The sequence below is a fragment of the Coturnix japonica genome, chromosome 4 (assembly GCF_001577835.2).
Source record: "Coturnix japonica isolate 7356 chromosome 4, Coturnix japonica 2.1, whole genome shotgun sequence".
Taxonomy (NCBI): Eukaryota; Metazoa; Chordata; class Aves; order Galliformes; family Phasianidae; genus Coturnix; species Coturnix japonica.
In genome coordinates, this window is record NC_029519.1 from 38,998,905 (window position 1) to 39,023,849 (window position 24,945).

Sequence of the window (24,945 nt, forward strand, 5' to 3'; positions counted from 1 at the left end):
GAGAGATGGCATATGTTTTTGATGATGTTTTAACTTCAAACAAGTAAGAACCTCACAAAAAAGAAAGAGAGAGAATTCCCAGGAAGCATTTACTCCAACTGTGAAAAATAATGGATTAGCAGAGACACACAGATCTAATGAATTCTCATTATTCTATTTTCCAAATTTCTGTTAGATCAGACAGATATAATTGTCTTTCATAATAATGTTGTTGCTCTATCCTATTTTTCTCCACTTGCAATCACTATTTAGGTACATCAGTTTTTGGCAGGTTTGTTTTAGGAAAAGGTATCTATAGTGAAAATGCTGAGTCATGGCCTGAAGCAGTGGTTGAGCACCTGGTGAGAAGGCAGGGACAACCCAGGGGAGCTCAGGTGCATGTAATACATCTGAGTGACAAGAAGGGGTGGAGCCAGGATCCACCCCTTCCCAGACCTCATTTAAGGGCTGGCAGTGCTAGTAGAGGTACTTTGCTGGAGTTCCCTGTGTGTCCTGACATCTTCTGAAGGCGTTCTGAAGGCAAGTAGCTTCTTTATTTCTGTGCCTATAGATGTTGTAACTGGGCAGATCCTCGTTTTCTGAAGCTTGGGACCTTGCTGTTCTCCTGTCATTGCTGCGCTTTCCATTGTATTACAGCAACATATGCATATATTTTTGAGGTGGTTGCAGAGCAACAAAACTAAATCTTGTTATGCAAAGTGATTGTTAGTTTTAAGCTTTGTGGAAGTTAGAGAACTTCACAACTGTTTTGTGGGCAGAAACCTGGAAGTCTATGTACAAATGATGTAGAGTAGGTGATTGTTATCCAGTCAGCTGAACTAACTGGTCAGAGCTGTACAGAAATAATATGGAAAGTGAGCCAAATCTGAAACACAAGATATTAGAAGGAAAAAAGTAACAAGAGATACTTACTGGAAATGGCCCTTTCTGTGGTCTTCCTCTCATCACAGAGTGGGTAAAAATGGTGCTCCACATTGCAGTCTTGTGTTGTTTCTTCAGAGGAGAGCCAAGAGCAATACCCTAGGACATCACAAAATGAAAGTGGAAAGTTCCTTTATTAATTTTTCTTTTTTTTTTTTTTCCTCTCTGGTGATGGCAGAATGTTTTGTTTTGTTATTTCAGTTTTTCAAGAAAGAGCAGGACTAATAAAACCTTACATAAGTTATAAATAACAATAATGCAAAGAAGATACAGTCAGACTCTGTAGAGTCCAGTGACAGGACAAGAAGTAATGGGCTCAAACTGTACAAAGAACATTAAAAAATACATAAGTGTAAATAAAATATGTTCAGCAAAATATTGTACTTCTATAATCAGTTAATTTTCTATATTTAAAACTGTGAAGAAACACTACTAATGACAAATGATGCTATATTATATGAAATGTCCATAAGTTTCTTCACTTTGGGAGCTGTTGCACTTTGCAATGTGAGTATTATCCAGATATGTGACATATGCTGTGTATCCACACAATTAGACTGCTAGTTTCTGATATTACAGTACTTTTCCAATTCTAGTCATAGTATAGAATAAAATAATATGAAGCCCTACTATCACAAAAAAGGGAAAAATAGAAGAGGATTAGTTCAGAGTTAAATCAGAAAGCAGCTGACAGCAAAAGTGGTTCAGTTTATTCTGACTCCTTTCTATGAATGTGTAGATAGAATGGCATGAAGATATTAGTGTCACATTCATCCAAGTGCAGAGTACAGTATAAAAGATTTCCAGAATGTTTGTGCTACAGTGCAAAAACTACTTTCTTCAAATGTAGAGCTTTCTATTTTTTTCTGAGGTTATAGATCTTCATAGAAGACACCACCAAACAATTGCTGGAAATTATTACATGGGCATAAACATGATTTGTAGTACCATCCAGTAAATTCTTACCTCTCTTAGAAATAATCCATTTAAAATTCTTTTTAATTCTATCATATCACAAGTAAGAAATTTTCACATAGGATAATTCCTTTGAAGTGGTAATATACCGATAAAATCATGTTAAGCAAGAACTGAGAATATTCAAGTCTATTGAAGAGAGTAGTCAGGTGTTTAGGTTAGCTCTGGTCTGCCATAAAGCTCCCATTAAAAGGGGACCAGAAGTCTTGGCAGATTAAAAGACCCTGTGACTCCCTTGTTTTGGAACAATTAGTGTTCCAAAACTAAAAATCTTTCTGTGGAGTAGAGGCTTTATTTTACTTCCCATTCATCTCTCTGATCCCCCAGTAATAGCTATACAATTTCCATACTTAAGCTGCTGTACAAAAATACAGTGACTATAAATAACATCTTACAAAGGATATTTTTCAAAGGTCCATTTTATAACAGTTAACTTGAAAAAAGTCTGGTATTTATTAAATCTGATTAAAAAATATTTCAGTTTCTGATAGAGTATTGATTTATTTTTTGAATGTTGCTGTTGCTGCTGTTTTTCCAGTTCTGTTTTGTTCTAGTTATTGTATCGCTATGGTTTTGAGAAATCTGGATGAGTCTGAACAAGTAAATCAGTAAAATCTCTTTTGGGGATAAATGCTGTGATGTAACAGTATTCAATTTCCTAAGCCTTTTCTTTAACAATCTGAAGGTCACAGTTAGTGTTAAAACGGTGTATTTAGGCATATATTAGAAAGCCGAGGCCTAAAGAAGTATTATTTAATATATTTCCCTCCAATAATTTTAGGATGGGATAAGTTGAAGGGGTGGGGCTAAGGTACGCAAGATGTTTGAATAGGCTTTATTTTTCTTTGAAATACAGTCACTGGTGGGATTAAGGAAGAAGTATGTCACCGCTAGGATTATGGAGCAGTGAGTGCTTGGAGGAGATGAATACACAAGAATAGGTAAGAACATTGCTAGTGATTTCTATACGAACTAAACATATTATGACCTTTCACAGGCTGAAACATGGAGTCACTCAGCTGCATACTCCTTGTGTACTTTGGCAATGTCATGCAGAGTTCTGGCTGCCAAAGGACTTCAGCAGCTTTCAAACACGTGTTCAGCTACTGCACTTGTTTGATGTTTTTCTTTTTACCAGAATAACTGTCTCACTGACTGTGTTAATCCTTCTCTAGTACGTGCATAAAGACATCTGTGCATAGCCTACCAGTCCCCTAACTGATTCTATGAGCTGCAGCACAAGGAGGGATATGCACAGACTAAACTGGGCTCTTCACAGAATACTGTGGTGGTGATTTGACTGTTGTGCAACTCCTACTTTTCAAAATAATTCCATGGTACAATATTTGCTCAGTCTATGTTTCCTGCCTCTTTTTCCTTTAATAGAAGGGAGGGTAAGGTACAAATCCACACATCTTCCATTTGAGCGGTGTTGTTTATTCACCTAAATTCAAGATTCTCAAGCACTCAGGCAGTGCTTTTGGCTTTTTTTTGTACAGGACAACAGGACAATTCTGTAGGTCAGACAAAAAGTAAAAAAAAAAAAAGTATAACAGATGCCTCCCTTTTATTGTTTCCAACATATTTCCTTACATTTAGAAATGTGCCCAGTGTACGAGCTGTGAACAATCTTGTGTTGAAACAGGCAGATCATTTATTGGGGTACCTAACTCCCCTCGTGTATTTCATAATCCACTGTTGTTGATAGAGTTATCACATCTATACAAGTGAAACATTTTCATGATTGGTAAGTTACAGACATAGTTTTATGGATCTGTGCACCTCAAATACTGTGTCCAATCCAGTGTTTGGTTTTGGGCCCTTATCTACAAGAAAGACACTGTGGCCCTGGAGCATGTCCAGAAAAGAGCGATGAAGTTGCTGAGGGGCCTGGGGCACCTGTCTTATAAGAAGTGACTGAGGCAACAGGAGTTGTTTAGTCTGAAGAAGAGAAGGCTGAGGGGTGACCTTACTGCCCTCCACGACTACCAGAGAGGAAGTTGTGGTGAGGTGGGTGTTGGCCTCTTCTCCTAGATAAGAGATTATACAAGAGGGAACGCCCTCTAGTTGCAGCAAGGGAGGTTCAGGTTGGGTATTAGAAAAAATTTCTTCTCAGAGTGGTGAGGTATTGGCTTCTACCATGTTGGGGCTTTTTTCCTGATTATCCCCCTCAGTTCACTGGGAAAGGGGGGAGTGAATTAATGAATATATGGTGCTGAGCCAACTTAAACCACTACACCAACCTTAATGATTTTGTGATTCTGACTTATATCTGAATTGCACTTCTTGACTGTTAATTGTCAATACTATGCCAATATATTTTTTATAATTTGTTGAACACTTTATCAGTTAAGAGAGAAATATTGCTCCTATTTTAATTATTTCCAAATAACAGCAGAATATGTGGTACATAAATGATCAATTCTCAGTCTGTTCAAATGGTAAGGAAAAAAAAGTCCTGAAAACTATGAAGTCAAAATCCAAATAAAAGTGTGAGAAGGAATGTAGAGAAATACTCTTAATAATTTGTGATGCCTCTAAAACCAGAATGTTTTTCACTGTCATGCTATTTTGTAAGCATGAAGGGGATCGGACTAGGTCATTTTTTCCTGCTCCCTGCACTACACTCTCAGGCTGCTATTTCTTGTAAATAAAGATATCCAATGTTTCTTTATTAGGAAATCCCAAATCTCTTATGGCAAACACGCTTATTTTGGCAAGCTCTTCTTAAAAAAAATCTCTAGGATAAGTCTGTTATTTCTTTAATAACCACAACTTTTTTGAATGTTCAGTTTTGAATTTGTTTTTTGTTGTTCATTTAAGCTCTTACATTGTACCAGTAGTATTACTACAGAATTACCTGGGCCAGAAGGGACCTTGAGGACCAGGTAGTTCCAGAACCGTTCTATGGGCAGGGCTATTATAACATAGTATAGTTTTTATTATACATAATATTTCTTTATATTTTTCATTTTCCCATCAGTTTTATTCTTTTTCCTCTGTATTTATATACCAAGAATCATTGTGAGATTTTATGATTGCAAATTCCAGTAACAAAAACAACAGTGAAATATGGGAATTTTCTGTAGAACTGAATCTGTGTAATTCTACAGAATTGACACAGAAATTGCTGTGTCAGTCATGGTTTAAGACTTTTTAGACAAATATGTTGAGATGGATTGCCTGCCTAAGTAGAAATAAACTCTAGTGTCTCAATATTACTTGACTGCATTCCTATGAGTGACACCTTCACTTCATAGTTTTTAGTGTCACCTGATTTATTGCTTTTGCTTCAAATTGTGAATTTCCCACAAGATATAGAAGTATATGGTATTCAGACTTTAATTAGATGCACAGGGATGCAAGAAAAATATCGTCCTACCATTTTTGGATGGAAGTTTTGTGCTGGCTTGAGAATCCCATCCTAGGTGCAGTGGACTATGTAATCCATTTCTTAGCAGTTGAGGCAGTGATATCTGTAAGGTAATGTACAATAATGTGGTAGAAGTCTTCAACAGGTTTTAATTAAAACATGTTGGTGATCTGAAGATATTCATATTTAGCGCTGGAATTAAAGAAGTCCACGTCAACGGAACTTTTTCTCAGGCTCATGATGCCAGATGGCATTACTATGTGTATATATGTATCATGTGTATAAATCTACATTTAATGACCAAAATATGGAATGGTTTTTCAACCACTCCCAAGTAAGTGATGTAATGCCAAGATATGAGGCACCTGGTCCTGACTGTTAGATTCAGATCAATTAAGTGAGGCACCTAGTTATTTTTTTTTTTTCAGAACAGTTCTTGGAGAGAATCATAGAGTTGCTCAGGCTGGAAAAGACCTTAAGGATTATCAGATTCAACTGCAACCTAACCATGCTACCCGAGCTTTAACAATCCTCCACTAAATCATGTCCCTGAGCATGGGTGACCTAAAGAGGGAACTTTTCTGGTGAGTTGCTTAGAGCCTGTGAGTAAACATAGGTATTACACTGCATAAGTCTGAGCCATGTGCTTTTGGGTGTTTCCATTTGGCTCCAGCTCTGCTTCTGTTTATCAGTGTTTAACTAGAAGGGAATATTTGTATATCTAAAGCACAGATGTGTTAATGGTGTCAGATTACCACAACATGCATAATGTAGTTAAGCTATGAAGCTCACTGTCACAAGATGATTCGGAAAATAATAAAGTTAATTCTTGAAGCAGGTTTGAAGGGTTATTTTTTGTTTGTTTGTTTCAATTTAGGTATATGCTATTCTGTCTCTTTATATATCAATATACATACAGTAATCAAAATACATTTGTATTTGCTCTATATACATGTAACCTGAATACTTTTCTAAACCTAGAAAATGGTCTTGTACTCTATGTTACCAATTTCTATTTGAAAGGTAAATTAAACCATTACAAACTCTCTGGTACAACCTGGAAAAAATGGCAGCAGTATTTAAACAGTGTTTACAAACTGAGTTTATGGTTTTCTTCCTGGCTTGGGTGACATTAGGTGGGGCTGATATAGTTCAGTGCCAAGGGAAGCATATATATGTGTCTCAAAGTGGACTTTTAATGAACTTATTCAATACCACACAAAAAAAAAAAAAGTTTAAATGAGAAAGTCTGATATGCAACGTATCAAGCGCTTTTATAGTATAGTTTTGGTGGGTTTATTTGTTCTTCCTACTGGACTTGCTGAGATGAAGGTCAGGCATTAAGTTCTTGTTTCACTTCTGTATGAATCTAAATTCATTTCATACAGGCTGTGCCTCCTAAAATTCTAAGAGTTGAGAGTATACTTGATCATGATCCTACATCCTAAAGACACAGAATTTTAATAGGTTTAAAAAAAAAAAAATGGGTAATATTTGGTGGAAGGTGAAAGGAAAAAAATGGATGTATTAAAACAGACTTTCAGAAATGTATTATTTTTGCAAATTATGAAGTTAGTAGATATTACAGTATGCTGAAAACTTTCTCAGAGTCTGTAAAGTCTACTAAACTTCTTGAATCAAATAAAGGAATGAGATTTTCACAAAGACTGATAGGACAATATCTTTTAATATCATAGTGTAGTTCATTCCTAAATACACATATTTTTTATTTTGGACTTTTTGCGATTAAGCCTGATTATTTCTTTTTATTAATTAATATCTAGTATCTGCAGCATTGAAATGTGCATCTTTAAGTTAATTATGCAAAAGCTCTCTGGGAATAGCGTGCTAAAGTCAAATCTGTGTTGGATTGAAATGCAACCAGCAAATATTACTGTGCTGCTAGGCTAGAGCCCTCAGATTTCTTTTGGCAGATTTTTTTCTGAAGATATTCTTTGCAGCTTTGGGCCTGTGGATGGAGCGTTTGTTTGCATAAAGTTTTCAGAGTACACATGAAAAGTGAGGATGGATCTTGGCAGCACTGTAGGTTCTTTTTCCAGGTCTGTTTTGACTTTTGGCTTTTTTTCCTTTCTTTTTCTTTCTTTTTAGTTTCTGGGCTCTAGCTCAAAGTTATTAACCACATCTGGAGCACAGAAAGTTCAAGGCAAAATCTCTCAACAGCCAGAGAAGTGTTCCAGAGATTTTGAGAGTAACTTGTATGAATTACCAAATGACATATGTATATTATTTCATTTTTAATCACTTATGTGTATGACTAATCAGAGATAAAGTGGTGGCAAACTCAAAAGAGAGAAAGAGCTGGGGAAATTAGCCAAGTTGTAAAGAAATACCAGTAACTGGGGAAACTCTTTGCTTAACTTCTTTAATTTATTACACAAACTCATTGTATAATTTTCTTATATTGCTGTAATTGAGAACAGGTAACCAGCCCAAAGAATCAGACATTATGTACTAGCTTTTTATTCAGCATCTTTCAGCTATCATTACCAGTCCTAATGGGAGCTGATAGAGTACTATTAGCTCTAGTAACTCTTGGCAGGCCTCACTGCAAATAACAAGCTGGTGAAAGTTAGTAGCTTCTTTCCAGTGGTAAAATTCTCCAGTTTGTTGTAGCTCTAGAATTGCTTTGGTTCAAATCCTGATTACAATCTCATTTTGAATATTCTGTTCTGATTGTTTACCTGGAATCAGATAGCTTTTTTTTTTATTACATAATCCAGGTGAATTTTCAATGCTGTAACTATGAAAGTCATGTAGAGTAAGAACCTGTGTAGCATAAGAAAAACAGAACTAGGAGGAAACAGACAGAAAATAAGGAAAGGAAATAGTATGTGGTAACCGTAGTCTAGTAAATCATGAAGGCAGGGCGGATAGAAGTGTTTGGTTGCAAATTTCTTTCTTCCAAACTTCCAAAGAGAAATGGACACAGATGTTTAAAAAAGTGGATGTTTCAAACCAGTAAAAAAAAAAAGTCACCTTCATTTTGAAGTATTATAATTGTTTTTGTATTTAGCACAGTCACTGGAAAATTAGCAGTAATCAACAAAAATGTGTTTTGCCCCCTCATTATTGAGTGTTTTCCTTCAGTTTGTAGATGACAAATTATTCACAAATCTTGTCTATACATACTAAAATAGAAGGTGAGTATCCTGACTTTTGAACAGTGATTATTCTGGTAAGAACTAAGCAGTAAAACAGTTAATACCCAGAGGTCAAACAACAAACAAAATCTTTGAGCCACTCTCTACTTCATGACATACGATTTACTTTATTTTAGAAACTACAATGAGAAGTGTGCTATTGCTTAAACACAGACATCCAAGGTCACCTTAATTTCTTAAACAGATCTCAGACAACCCCTGACAGATATGACACAGGACATACAAGAAACCCAGATTTTTTGGAGCAGCAGTGAATAACACAGTTGTGAATTATGTACTCTAGACACAACTCTGCACAAATGCAACAAGTGGAGATTACTGTTAGTAGATGAGTTTCTCTGTGGAATATAGATGGTCATATTCTATTGAGAGTCTTAACAATCATGGAATCTAAGGACTATGCTGAAGTGACAGAGCATACATTTGTCTGCGTGTGTCATCCATGTGCATAGGTGGAGACAAGGAGTTAATGAGTTTGTGGTACTGTAAAATGTTTGAGATCATGCAAATGATTAATTATCAATCACTTGTGAAGTGATTTTAGATTAAGCCTAATGCTCTCTCACCTTTGAGAGACTCATGCCAGAGTCATTCTAGTCATGGAAGAAAATAAGGTGATAAATCAAACAATAATTTAAATACCTTGTCGGTCATACCAGGATGTTTACAGCTACAGAGTATAAAATGAATTATTACATCAGGATGACTCCAAGAAAATATCACCTTTGTATTTGATAGATGAAAAAATAAATTAAAAAAAAAGTTGCCTCTAGAACATCTGAGCCTGTTATTCATTTTGGTTTGCTGAGTATATTTATCACTAGCATTTAATTTAGCTGTGGTAACTGTATGCCAATAGCTGCTTTATAGACTATTTACTGTACAAAAAAACCAACTGATTCTTCACTTGCATGTCCTTAGAAGGATTTTAACACTTTGGTTTGATTAAAAACAAGAAGAACAAAACTAGTAAACTGAAGACATGAGTTGTATTGTCTTCAGCAAGATATACAGTAATGCACTTGAGCTAATTGAAATAATGTTTATCTTATACTGCTTTGGCTGTACCATTTCAATTCAATTCGGAGTTCTACTTCTGTTACCATCTAGTTCATGTGTTTGTTGGCCCCGTGAGATTATACGGGTGGTGCTCTTTGTTTCGCTGTAACAAATTCTAACCACACTTGCAGTCTGATCCTCATTGTAACTGAAATTTTGAAACTGAGCCTGTCTGTAGTTGGGAAGGGAAGAGACTGCCCAGAGGAGCATAAATAGAAGCCACACAAAAGCAGGCTGGTTGCATAAATAATTATAATTTTGTATGATGAAAAATGTATTGGGTATTGTTAATTTTTATTGTCTCACTGGAGGGAGAAAACTACCTCTGATAATGTAATATTGCTGCTTGGTCTGGCAGCCTCACAGTTTCCAAAACCACAAGTCGTGTTTATGGTTCAAGGAACAGCAGTACAAGCAGTTCACAGGCAGCATTCCTCTGAGCAGTACTTCAGGAGAAACAGAAAGAAGTCCTCTTATGAAAGAAGAGGAAGCTGTTCCACTAATCTGTAAGTTTTGCAACATAAATCCCAGGAAATGGTGAGTATGAGATAGCCTAAACTCTGACCTTGAGGCACAGCTCATCACTTTGAGTATGTTCATGATGGGTAAGAAGATCACTTCTTGTCAGTCCCATTGCCATCCATTTCCCAGAGATTACAAATTCATTCTGTAACAGTGGTCTGCATTCACTTCTGGCAAGATAACTTTTTTTTTTTTTTCTTTCCCTCTCCATAGCACCCAGCTAGAGGAATTCCCTATTAGAGGACCAAGTGATAAATTGGTAGAAAAAGTCTCCTCTTATAATTGCTAAACTGTCAGCTTTTCACACCAATACTAATGAATGGTACACTAGCCATTTTCCAACAGTGCAGATGTTGATGGTTTTGGCTGTGGTCCCAAAAGGGTGGAGACATTCAACATGATAAAACACATTGAAAAAATCATAGAACAAATATGCCCCAGAGGGTTACTTCAGGAGAATAGGCAAGCTCTGTACTAGTACTCTGAACTGCATTCACTGTTGCTTCTTATGATTTCATCAGCTCATTCCAGCAATGTAGCTCAACAGTCTTTAGCATGTCTTTTCAGAGGCAGCAAATACATGATTGAAAACACTCTGGAGACTTGAACTTGGCCATGTAATGTGTGGATACTGATTGTAATTATGTTTTCTTCTTGAGAATAGAAAAGATATTTGATGTTTTGTGGCTGCTTTCCATTGACAGGTTTCTCATAGACTGTTCTGTTAAAAAGGGCAGTTGCCCTTTGGTCCCATGAGAAGAGCACTACTGCACAGAGAGGATGTTGGCAGAGATGCTAACAACTGTCTGTAGAATAGAGCTGGCTCATGGATCAAATGAAAACATTGTAAGAAGAACAGGTCCTACAAGAAAAGCTTACTGAGTTGTACATTCATATCAGATGAAGAATAGAGCGCTCTTGAAAGCGTCTATGGAAAAGTACAATGTCATAAGTAAGTGGGCCTGCAAAAATGCTGGTGGGGATTTGAAATGTGGCAATAAATCTTCAGATGTAACGCAGAATGGTAACTTTTAACATGACAAATGAGGGGTTTCACAAAATGAATATAGACCTCTTTTCTAGGTGGATTATGTCACTTTAAAATGTAAAAGTGAACACTGATGCATTATTTACTGTGCAAGGAAAAGAAGTTCAGAAAACTTGACAGGCATCACTGAAATCTGTGCTTTCAGAAAAATATTAGCTTTTTTGCCAGAATCACAGTAGAAGTGCAAGAAGTATATAGGGAAAGGAATTACCAGAACAGGTTCTGCTGTTACAGATGACCATTCTTTCTGTCACACAGAATAAGGCATGATTTGCCAGTTACTTCTCCTCATCTGTAGGAGATTTTAGCTTACTGCCACTGCTGCAGGAAGAAAGGGAAAGGAAAAGGGTGAGGGAAATATCTATACTTTACTTAGGACCTCTTAGTAGTTGGTAGCCAAAGGAAGAGTTGTATAATGTGATGGTTGTCTGTATCTCTGTTTATCATGTAACATGTATATAAGGACATGTTGTAAGTACCATACTCTCAGATGCCCTCTTGACAGTAATCTGGAGAGGCTTTATTACAGCTGCTTCCTAAAAAATACATTCTGAATGTGGCAGGGGAGACAACTGGCCTTCTGGAGATCATAGCAAGGAAGGGAAGACAAAAGAATGAATCATAGGACGGCTTGGATTGGAAAGGACCTCAAGGATCACCAGGTTCCTGTGCCCCTGCTGAGGGCAGTATTGCCAGCCACTAAGTCAAGAACTAGGTCAGGTTGCTCAGAGCCATCCACCCTGATCTTGAATACCTGGAGGGATGGGGCATCCACAGTCTCTCTGGGCAACTTGTTCCAGCACCTCACCACCCTCAGTAAAAAGAAAAGAAACAAAACAAACGAGGAAGGAAAAATTAGGAAAAGGGTATAAAAACATTTTCCAACTGCTAAAACTGAAGATATTTTTCTAGTTTTGACTTAAATATATCATACTGACTGCATCTTATAATTGAATACTGTCAAGTCAAGGAAAATTGTATGCTACCCTATAATCGTGAAATCAAAAATAACTACAATTACAAAAATGTTTCTGGAAATAGAAATCTTAAGTAAGCAAAAATATCATTAAAAATCACTGCTGAATGGTGTAACTAAGAACTATTCTTCATGCTTACTTTGCTCTTATAAAAACCAAAGGAATGATTTGCTCTGAAATAAATATAACCTTGTGAAACATTGTTTTATGGAAAGCAAACTTTTTCCCAATACAAATTTAGTCATTACTTTGACAAGATGTCATTACTTTGTTGAGAATTTATATTTAATATGTAATGAGTAGGAATTAAAAAATTACATGTATCCCACATTCTTAACAAGGCTGAAATGACTTCAGCTTTACACCTCTAGCCAAGCATACTTGCTTACAAAAGCATGTTCTTTAAACTAGGACAAAGGACAGATAACCTTGAAGACCTCAAAGAAGTATACAGAAAATAACAGGAACTAAACTATCTGACACCAAAAACACAGTTTTTACTGCTTGATAAAATGTTCACGATGAACATTTCAAAAGAGAATGCAGTGACCCTCTCTGAGGAAGTTACCAGTGTGTATCTGGGGGTAGTCTGGTGAAGACATTCAAAGCCTGCTGGAAGATATACTTTGAATTGAAGACATCTCAGACTACAGCTGAAGAGAGCAAAGAATTACCTATTAAAGCAACCAGAGTGGTGGTTTTGTAATTCTGGATAAAAAGGCTTAAAACAAAAAGCCACAGTGACCACAGTTGTGGTCTGAGATGTCACGGTTGTGGTCACTGTCTTCGTAAATGCAGAATGCTTCTTCAGTGATTTCTTTAGAATATGTACATTAAAAGGAAGTCTCAGTATGTGAACTGAAGTGTGAAGTGTAAACCTCATCTTGTGTAAACTGTCAAAATGAGTTATCCTTATGAGGTAATATTCTATCCTTAAATTTGCATAAAGGCACAAGAAAGCTATCTAATTTTTTCTTGTTGAAATTGTTGGGAAAATTATAACTGAGAAGCTGCAGTTTTTGAGAGAGCTGAAGTCAGTGCCTGAGGTATAACTCAGTAATAGGTAATATAATGTAAAAAATTCTATTCACAATCAGGCCAAAAGGCCAGTATTCTCTGGAGGTAACTGCTAATATTTTGGTATGAATAATTGCAGAGTTGCTCTTTACCTGTCATACAGAGAAGGATCTAAAAGGTCAGGGAAAACTGTGCAGTCTCAGCTTCACAGTTATGCTTTAAAAAGTTACACATCCCCATGCCTCACATAGTACTTGTAAGTGAGAGAATCGTTCCTCCTTACCCATTGGACACCCCTTGGATTTTCTGTCAAAGTGTCAAAACACACAGCTGCAAGAAGGTGCAGTGATGAAGATTTGGGAAAAGAAACAGAAAACATGTTCTCTGTTTTGGATACTGAATCAGAACATTTTAAAATATAGCAAATTCACAGATTTGGGAGTTTTCTTTCTTTAGAAAGATTTTGAAATCATGCCCTTTACCTCAGAGTATCCTGACTACATGGTTGATGAATGGCTTTCTTAAGTAATCCTAAGTACTTAACCATCCAGCCTGTGAGAAATGCAGGGGACAAAAAGAAATAAATAAAAATTTAAAAAACGCTGGCATCAAGACATGTTAAACATGAAAGAAAAGGATGCCTGTATTTGGTCATTGGGGCATTCACTATTGAAATAGAATGTCTTGTCTCCCATTTCAGTGCAGCATTTAGTTAATATGGGGTGCAAGTATAGATTGTACTTTCCACTGCTAAAGTTGTTCGCTTACGAGGTGGGAGGTAAGAACAGCCAGTTAGTTGTGAAATCTTTTTCTGCAATTTTAATCTGAGACAGCCTTTTCTACACAGGCTGCTTTGTAGACAAAACAAAAAAATATTCCTTTTGTGCTTATATGTATGTTACAAAAGCATTAAGAATTAAGTTCACTGTATTCACTATTTTGATGCTTAACAAAAACCCCACCAAGCATAAAATATTTTAGCCAATATAGTCTAGTCATTGTAAATTGATTTACAATACTTGTTTTTAGTTCTCTGCACTTGGGTGCTACTAAGTATTGAGCTTGTTTGTTTGGGTTTTTTTTGTTTGTTTTTTTTTTCTTCTCTCTCTTGCTTAATGCTTATTATTGTATGAGCAAGCCTTACACTTAATCCTATTGTGGTTAAATGAGAAGATTTAGCAATTTCACTCCACGCTTTCATCTTTAACTAACTGCTCTACCCATGCATGTATGCCTCTTGCTACTGTTTGATCTATTTAGAAGAGATTTAGTCCAGAACACCATCTGTATGTAACAATATTTTTAGGAAGATAAGATTTGGGGTCAGTTATCAAAAATGGTTTGCTGTAAAATTGCATCTTCTCAGTGGGAAATATTTAAGAAATACAAGGCATTATTGACAATCACTGGATGCTTACGAATTACCATGGAGTCTTGTAAAAATCAAATGTAGTTTTCAAAAATTCTTCACCAGAACAGTTTCAGGAGGACAGCTGAGGAGTCAGCTGATGGTGCTAGGCCTTGGTGTGGAGTCATCTGGAACAGTCACAGCTCTGGTCAAATACACACCGAGAACCTGACAAATGAGATATGGAAGGGTGTGACTTGTTTAACTTTGCAAAAGGAAGGCTGAAAGGGGATAAGATTTCTCTCCTAAGGGAACTGGACTGTTTAAGTAAAAGAACAATGTTGGCACGAGAACAAATAGATATAGGTTAACCCTGAACAATCTTGTGTTGGATGTTAAAAGAAAATTTCTGACTATTAAAAATGTTTTCTTCAAGTTGTCACAGCCACTCACCAAGGATGACCAGTGTAGACCTGAAATAAAGAAGTTTGAAATGGACAAGGGAAGAGCCACTGATGTAATCTATCTGGACTTCAGTAAGGCCTTTGATGTTGTCTCCCATAACATCCTTCTCTCCAGATTGGAAAGATATGGATTTGTCTGGTGGACTGTTCTACTGACAAGGAAATGGTTGTGAGATTGTACTAAGAGAGTGGTGAACAATGGCTAAATGTCCAGTTATGAGTGCTGTCCCTCAGGGGTCGGTACTGGGACCAATGTTCTTTAGCATCTTCATCAGTGACACTGGCAGTGGGATCAAGTACATCCTCAACAAATTTGCGGATGACACCAAGCTCTGTGGTGTGGTTGTTCCTGTTCCTGAGGAACAGATCTAGACAGGTTGAGTAGCGGGTCTGGAGGAAAATCACGTGGATCAACAAATCAAAGCGCAAGGTTTTGCACCTGTCCAGGTGTGGAATCCTCAGTACAGTAGATACATAGACCTGTTGGAGCTCATACCAAATGATTTTAATAATCCTTTCTAGTTATAAAGTTTATTGATTTGTGGGTGACCAAAGTACACTGGAACCCAAGGGAGTCTTCCTGTGGTTTCATTGGTATGTATAGATAGAAAGCACTTTTTAAAACACAGTAGATTAATTTTTCTAAAAGGGATTCTCTGAGGTGTCAGTCATGAAAGCTGCCATCAAGCATTGTTATGACATCCACAGAGACAAAGTAGAGCAGCTTTGAAAATTACATCATTTACAATAAATTATTTACTTTTGGCTGTCGCTAATGAAAGACTTAGAGCTCTACCCTAGTTGTTTTACAGAATGTTAGGAGCATTAAAAGCACCTTGTTTTATATAGAAGGCTAATAACAGATGTACTTTCATGTGCTGTACATTTTCCTTGATGGTAAAGCCTCTGTGCTGCTGATAGCTTTATGCTGGAAAAAGTAAATCCAGCTTGTGAAGACTTTTTCTATAATATTTTCACCTTTATAAAAAAGACGGAAGCAGGCACTAGGCATAAAAAACACAAAGTTCTATTGAGAACATAATAGATATCATTAGATTAAAAGAAAATCAAATTATTCCAGAAGAAAATAAAAGTTAGAGCCATTTAATTACAAACACTTCCCAAATTACGTAGCTTGCTCCAAAAATAATGCCTCCTACTTATTTCCATGGAAACTATAACAACTACTAAGAGAAAAATAGCATTGTTTGGTAGAGCAGATTCTCAGCTACAAAAAAAACCCCTATGTTTCAACGTAGTTGCCACCATTAGCTACACATTTTCACTGAAAGGAACAAGAGCCTGTATGCCACACTAATAAAAATATGCATTTTACCACTGCTGAAACAGCACCCACTGCCTGACAGTGCTCTCTTCTACAGCTGGATCTCCATAAAGTTTCAGCAAACATCAATGAATTTCAATGGGTGCTTATTTTTTTTTTTTTTTTAATTTTTTTCCTGCGTGGAGGAATTAAATTAAAACAAGAAAACAAAACAAAACAAAACAGCAAAACTGTTCAGAAAAAAGTGGTAGATTTTTAACTTCTACTTTCTTAAAAATAAGTTGCCGTTTCTTGGTCTAGGTAGATTTCTGATCACAAGGACTAGGCTACTTTGTTAGAACCGTGGGCCTCACATTTGCCTTGTTTTGATTTCTAGAAATGACAGAAACTTTTCCCATGGCAGAAGTATTTTTATCCATACAGATTTGGTAGAGTTTAATAATGCACAAGCTCACTCTGCATCTTTTCTCAAAGTTAAAAAATAAAAATAAATAGAAATGTATGGCCAGTATTTTCTGTCTGATCATCATCCTTATACAAAACTCCTTCAGTTTCTGCCAAAGTGTTCACAAGCTATTAGGAGAAACAAGACAGTCAGAAGAAAGGCACCCTGACAACACATTCATGAGAGTTTTGTTTCCATGGAATATTGTATTAAAACTTAATGTGAACACACTGAAATTATGCTCTGTTGCCCTGCTTTCTTCTGGCTGCTCATCCTGATAGGGGTTATATACTAATTCATTTTTCATCATCAGCCAGCGTCGTTTAATATAGAACAGAAGATAGTATTCATAGAACTCCTTTCCCTCTTCATTTAACCCCTTGAAGACACAAATGTTTTTTAAAAGTTTATTTTATTATTTTTCTTTATTTGTCATTATGATTATAATTACTGTTATCACTGTTGTTATTTTAATGCAGATGCTTACCCATGCATGTTCGTCCAGTTAGCTGTAGTACACAGAGCATTTATCAGACATCAAAAAGTACAGCATTCCCATGGACCTCAGTGGAGATGCTATTTTAGAAAATTTGGAATTTTAATCATTAAATTTTGACATTGTTCTTAAAATGTGACCAGAATAGATATTCAGGGCAGAAAGGAAGGCAAGTGAAACTTGAAAGACATATAGTCTGAAACAGAGTGTGAGAGTAGTTCAGAATAACTCGTTTGTTACACTGGTAGGATGTGAAATATTCAACAAATTTGTGGTGCTTGCCATGTTATAGTCCTGACTTACCATAGAAGCAGAACATGAACTGTGTTCCTTGCAATTATTTTTGAGGCTCCAGAATTAATTTCTTATTGTACTGAAGTGTTTTGTTGTATAATTTTAGAATCTTAGAATGGTTTTGGTTGAAAGGGACATAAAGGACCACTGAACTCCAATCCCCCTGTCACAGGCAGAGTTGAGAGTTGACAGCCACAAGATCAGGCTGCCCAGGACCCCATGCAACCCAGCTTTGTGCACCACGAGGAATGGGGCATACAAAGTTTCACTGGGCAACCTGTTCCCATGTCTCACCACCCTCTGAGTAAAGAATTTCCTCCTAAAAGTTAACCTGAATTTAAAGAAATGAGAGAGACATGAAGTCTTCTTAGCCTGCGGTTCCTCTTGACTGTGCCTTTACACATCCTTGTGTGAAAAGTGAGGAGCTTTGTAGGAGAACTTAATTACAGAACTTAAGCTGGAAGGCATCAGGTCTGAATTTTGGCATGCAGATATTGCTCTGGATTATGTTGACTACATGAGGTATATATTATCTTCATATGAGTCAGTGAATGGCAGCTTCCACTTTAAAAGGCATCCCAAGCACTTTGAATCATAAGGTGATTTATCACTGGGGGTTGTATTAAAAGGTGTTTACTGGCAGTGTCAAATACTAAACAGACACTGAACAAGCATGCTAGTATGGGAACATAAGAAAGAGAAACTTTCAGAGCTTCCTGTGCTCTGAGATCTGGAAGAACAAGCTGTAACTCTGACACCTGCTTTGTGCTCTGTGTGTCATCACAGCATACTTTCCTTCTGTTAAGCCCCGAAGCAGAACAAACACTTTCAGGCCTGCAACAATGTTTACGGGGCTGCATTGCAGTTTCATATTTCCAACATTATTAAAAGGCACTTTAAGCCAGATCGCACTGTTCAGATAAGAATGCAAAATCTGTCAAACATTCCTTAGTACTGTCAACAAACACATTTAGCCAAATAAATTAATCAGCCTTAATATTACAAAGGTCCAGAATAGTGTAAATGTTGAAATAGGTAGTACATACATATATATATTTTACATATATATACATATATATATATTTATATATGTATATACATATATATATATATATATATATATACACATATACATATACATACATACATATATATTTCTGTTTAAGATATGTTGGATGGATTAATAGCACTATTTGGAGCAGAAAAACCCAACAGAATAAGTAGTCACCACCAAGTGGGCCAGCTGCCATTAGAACTTACTGATGAGACAGCCCAAAGCAGGTGTCCACATTGATAATACATCCTGCTCACTGAATGCTGTGGGAAGGAAAGGATATGAGCCTAAAAAAGAAAACCTCTTTCAAAAATTTGATTTGCTTTCAAGGCAGAAACCATCTTTCAAACCTACTGTATTTTCATATGCCTTTGGGATCTGTTGACTCTTTTCTGATGCTGTTTTTGCACCAACAGACTGTGTTTTTAAGACATGGGAGGTAGTGAGGAGCACCCTTTGAGACCCCAGGCAGTCCCTTGTGTGTGAAGGCACCCACCCCAGATCTCAGATCTTTCCCTCTGGGGTCTGGCTGCAGACCCCAGGCCACATGTGTGACCTGCACCATTGACCTGATCTTGTATTGATGGGGCCACGGAGGAGAGGAGACTTCAATGGTCTTTGGGGAGGCCACCACAGGACTTGCTGCTCAGGAGTTACTGTGGGCCAGAGCCTACCTTCAGGACCTGGTCTGAGTGACTACTGCTGCCAAACCAGACTCATCTATGGATTTAAGTGGGTAAGCTGGAAGTTACAGATGGGCAAAAATATGAACTGCTCATATGTGGTTTAGCCACCACTGAACAGCAGTAGATTTTTGGAATCATTCAGCAGCCTGGCAGTTAGAAAGCTGGAATATGTTTGTTGTGAAAACAGAATCCCCCTTTGGGATGTCTTAGGGACTTTCAGATTTTTGCATATTATCTTGGGATTTTCCTATATCTCATCCAGATTTCCTGTCAGACTATTTGTTTGATTTTGCTTCAATGCTCCTGGTACCAAACATCTGTAGAGAACTCTATTAACATACCCAGCTAATTTTTCTGTGAATATACTTGTTCACAGACAAAAATATCCATACTCCTCCCCCTACCGCCCCCACTAAAAAAAAAGTAACAACAGATATTGTCAAGGTAAAGAGTATTTCTTTCATTTGCAGCCACACCCAGTATACTGTAACTGTGACTCAGCCTTGCATTCCTCCAATGTGGTGAAGTTATTGGCCTAATTTTGCAAAGGTAAGAATAGTAACGACCATTCTTTTCCCAGCTGACAGTGTATCAAGGGACAGCCATAAATATTTGCTTAAAAGGAAAATGGTATGAAAATAAACCAGAGAGTATTCTCCTCTTCTCCTAGAGAACTGTGACTAGTTTGCCTCAGAAAAAACCTTGGGGATCTTAATATATTTTGGATACACAAAACTCTGAAATCTTCTAAAGATCAAACCTTCCAAACATGTAAACATATGCTTTAATAAATAAGCAGTTTCTATTTGGTTCAATTGAATATCTTCTTCATAATGTTTACTTGTAAACTGAAGTCCTTTGAGAATATATTACTTCTCTTTTTGTCTCTTTGTACCATTATTTGAGAAGTGCCTGGATTAGTACCGCTATCACGTGTGTGTTGGTCTGTAACTAACACAGCCTTATGGATAATGAAAATACAGGAGCATTGTCTAAACATCTGCGGAATAAACAATAAGGTAAAAATTAGTATAAAGTTACAACAGGTCTCTGATGGACAATAAACTTGCAGGGAAATATTTTGTGTTATGCAGACAGAAAAGATGTAAAAGAGAGAAAACCTATGAACTGTAGCAGAATTGTCTTACGTTAGTTAATACCTAGTAATGATTTGTGTGTGCAGTCATTCATTTATAAGGTAAAATTTTTCTGAGTATGCTATACATGTCAATATTCTGTACAGACTAAGTTGGAAGTAATATGTTGATGTACTTGCCATTTAGTTTGTATTCTTTCTAGATGTATCAGAAGTAGTTTACTAGATCTTTCAATGATACTGTTTCTTCCAAGAAAGGTGACACAATCTTCACTGAGGAAAAGGGGAGAAAATTTTATCTTTGTTTCCCATTTTCTGTGATTTCAGGATTATACAATTACTATCACCAATAGAAAACCAACCAATGTATTTCATGCATGGATCTAAACAGCAGATATTCTGACCCATTGAGTCTATAATATTCAACAGTGGAATTTTATTCTCTTTACATTTTTAAGACAACAACAAAATGCTATATGACATAAATTATCTATCTTAACTCATATAAAATGAAAATGCCAGAGCACTGTCCTTATTTGTGTAAGAAGGAGATATGATGATTTTGTTGTGTCCCTCTTCAGACGTGAAAGATAAAGAGATAAAATCTTAAGATCTTTTTATACCGGATGAAATAAGCAAGTATTACATTTGTAATAATTCTTAATGACTTGAGCTCTAGCCTAGATGGTCAGTATTCTGGATTCTAATCTCCACTTCAAAGCACTTGCATTAGTTTGATCAGAAGTTTTTTTTAACATTAAAAGATTTTCAACATGTGTGGACAATTGCCTTACTTGAAAAGGGCACGTGATAGGTAATGTGGGTTTGAAATCCATTAGAGTGAGAAAAAAGGTGGATCATACCTGTGAGATGGAACTATAACAGTCTGCACACTGTTAGCTGTGTCTTTAAAAAAAGTGGAAACAGACTTTGGGATTTACAACAAACTTATTTCTTTTTATTATTTGCCTGTTTTGATCTAATTACTAGTCTTTAAAATAAATCTTTTCTGACCCCTCTAGGTTTTATTTGTCAGCTTATTTCCAGCAGACGCAGGATGGAAATGAGCCTTTTCAGGGAACTAAAAAACAGGAAATTCAGTATGCAGAACTGTTTTCAAAACATGATAACCATTTTCCTCTCTCAGTAGCAATGCCATAAAGATTTCATATGTTTCTAGCACTGTCTTTTTTAGAATTCATCTAAACCACATGTGCACACAAGACATGCTGCAAAAAGATGAATAATTTTCATATGAAATATCTAAACATCAACAAAAAATTTCAATTAATCACCTTTCACTGTGGTCATACCAGCTACCCTGAATCCATTCTTTAAAACTTCACTGAAGCAAACACAGAGTTTAGGAATGGTACTTTCAAAGTGTGCTTGCAGTTTACTTCAGTGGTTAAAAATTATACTTATTTCTGATGTTATGATTTATAAAATTTGTTTCACAGAAGAGGAAATATAGATGTATAAATAGTGCACCTTTATTTCTTAAGAATAATATGTGGAAATAGAAATGAAATAAAACAATATGTAGCACAGTAAAATAATAGAGATATTTATTATTTTAAATAGCTAACCTCTTCATCCTGTATGAGTGTGTAAATAAATGTACAGATAAACAATTATTCTAGCCTGTTTTTTATTTAGGTTATATGTATTTATGTTCTATTACATTTATTTGGGATTTTTTTGGGGTTTTTTTTTTTTTTTTTTTTTGTATTTTTAATCAGGATCCTTTAAATCTTCTGTTAATTTTTAAAATAAATATTCTAAGTCTCTTTAAAATAGATAGTTTTATTTAAAAGCAATAATGACAAAATTAAATAAAAACCGCATCAAAATAGAGCATAATTATTAGATCTCCCTTTCTTTAGCTTACCGCAAGAAAAGCAAAGGACTTTGTATGTGAAGCAAATAAGAATAATACAGATGTTTTAAGATATATATAATTTTTATATGAAACATATTAAAATAAAAAATCCAGCAACTTGGACATATCCAGTCTTATGAGGAGGTCTTGGACTTGCTCGTCTCTTACAGTAGGAAGGATTTTGCTCCCTTGACCCCAGCTTACAGGTTTAGGGATATGAGAGGTATGAGAAGTCTGAATGGCTGAAAAGACCGAAGCAAAGAACTCAGTAAGTATCTCAGCCTTCTCCACATCTGAGAAGGCCAGATCTCCTTTTTATTTGTTTATCAGCGGGGGATACACTCTCCTTTGCTTGTCTCTTCTGCCCAATACATCTGAAGAATCCCTCCTTGTTTTTTTTCGCATCCCTCGCCAAGTTCAATTCCATCTGTGTCTTGGCTTTCCTGACTCCAACCCTGAACATTTTACATAAACAAAAAACACTAGAGAAATAAAGTAAAACTGTCTTTTGATTTTTCCCTATTAAGAGGCACAATATAAGTCCAATCTGAACAAATATATTATAAATGTAAAATTCATGTTTTATCAAATAAACAAAAAAACTTTGAGACAATATGACCTAAACCAATAAATACTAGAATATATACAAATTGTACCAAACACAGCACATATCATAATAGGACCATAGTGCTTGTTTTATTTGCATAGCTTTATTTTATTGTCAGAAATAATTGCAAAAGGAAAGCACAAAAAATCTAATAGAGATTTCTAATGCTGAGTAAGAGGCACAGAATCTGTTCTTGTGATTTTAGTTTAGATTCTAGCTTTGGATTGGTATCATTGATTGCTTTTGATTTCTGTCCACTCCCACTTTAGCTGTCATTGCTTGCTCCCAGTTTAGTCCACCATATTTTGTAATTCAGCTTCATGGGTCATGGGATACAATCCACTGTACTCTATACCTTTTAAATGCTCTTCATAGCAGTTGCACTGTCAGAGATACAGTGTGATCAAGAATGTAATGTTCCAGCTAGAGCTCTTCTAATGAGATTTTGTTTGACAATGACATGTACAGATTCCAGTCTTACAGACTCTGAGATAGTTTCTGCCTCATGTGAGACCTCTCTCCCAAATGGAAGTTTTCAGATGATTATGCACAACTGATTTAAAAAGATAGAATCACAGTACACTACCTCTTCCATTTCCCATTAAAAAAATATCTTGGATAAACGAAGTCCTCACCATTAGGCCTGAGGCATACTTCTTCTGTTGGTGATACCTATTGATAAATATCACTGACTCACACTGGATGTGAATGCCATGCCTAACATTTTCATACAGGGCTTCATATTGTGTCATATAAACAATACAACTGATTATTTATTTCATAATACCTCCTGTATTCTTCTGGACATTCTACTCCTGTGAATTCCCAAAGACCTTGTAAATAATACAGTATGTGCTAAAAAGAAAAAGATATTCTTTCTGTCTTGCTTGTGTAAAAGCTTTCAGAAAAGTGATAAGTTTTTGTTAGGAACATAGTCCTCTGCTGTAAAAATGCTTATATTGTGCGTATGTTTCAGGAAACATTGGCTCTGACATGTGAACTGTATTTTATGGATTATCATTGTCAAGACGGTCATTCAAGATATTTAATCCCCTATCACTTTGCAGATTTATCTGCTTGAATGTGAGCTACAGATTATTCACAGACATAGAATCGTAGAATCACTAAGGTTGGAAAAGACCTCCAAGGTCGTCTAATCCAAGCGTTCACCTACCACCAATATTGCCTAGTTCCTTTGTACTAAAACTGCATGTTTCTTGAACATGTCCAGGGATGGTGACTCAGTCAAATCCCTGGGAAGTCCATTCCAGCACCTGTTTTGGAGAAGAAGTTTATCCTAATATCCAACATGAACCTCTCTGAACAAACCAGGATATCATTAGCTTTCTTGGCCACCTGGGCACACTACTGCTTTGTGTTCAGCTGAGCACTGACCAACACCCTCAGGTCTTTCATCTGTACAGTCTTTCAATTTTTCTGTCTCTCTGCCCTAAGCCTGTAGCACTGCATGGGGTTGTTGCGACCAAAGTGCAAGACCCAGCAGTTGTTGAACTTCATTCCATTGGCCTCAGTCCATCAAACTGCATTGTTTTACCTATCTGTGAAGGTTGACTCAGTGTGAGCCTGTGCTATTCCCTGTCTTTTAAATACATTTTACAATAATTATAGGATATCACAGTATCACAGTACCACAGTCTCGTGCAGGTTGGAAGGGACCTTAGAGATCATCAAGTCCAACCCCTGGGATTCAAGCCTCCTGTGTAGCAGAGCGGCACTTCCACCACTTGCGCCACAGGAGGGATTCGAACCCGGGCCTCTGGTGTTGCAAGTGGCATTCCTACCACTGCGCCACCGGATATATTCAATTGTGCAACAGAAAATGGACTCAGAAAAATGTGGAAGAGATTTTCAGGTTTCACAAGAGCTAACCATATATGTTATTACTGTTAGAAAAGTGTACTGCTTTTTTTAGTTGCTAATTGTAAATTTCATCATTACATAATTGACTTGGTAAATTACCCTCTACTTCTGATAGAGCAATAAATTGATTTACTTGTTGATTTATAATTAATACATTATCTTCTTAGTACAAGTTACTGTGCTTTGAAATCTTTAACTAAGAAAATTTAGCAGCACATAGTCATTTGCTACTTACAATTTGTGTTGTAAAAAAAATAGTATTTTCTACAGGCCATGGTAATTTGTGCACCTCTACTCTGTAATCTGGCCTCAGTTTTCTTTAAGGTTAACAAT

General features: G+C 36.3%; 1 long non-coding RNA gene across 1 annotated transcript in view; it reads left to right on the forward strand.

Annotated features, from left to right (window-relative positions):
* The first annotated feature begins 2,750 nt into the window (after positions 1-2,750).
* LOC116653373 overlaps positions 2,751-24,945 on the forward strand; it is a 36,632-nt gene continuing 14,437 nt past the window's right edge. The window contains exons 1-2 of the long non-coding RNA XR_004307043.1: positions 2,751-2,837; positions 19,617-19,695. This is a non-coding gene — a long non-coding RNA (uncharacterized LOC116653373). The remainder of the gene's footprint in view (positions 2,838-19,616; positions 19,696-24,945) is intronic.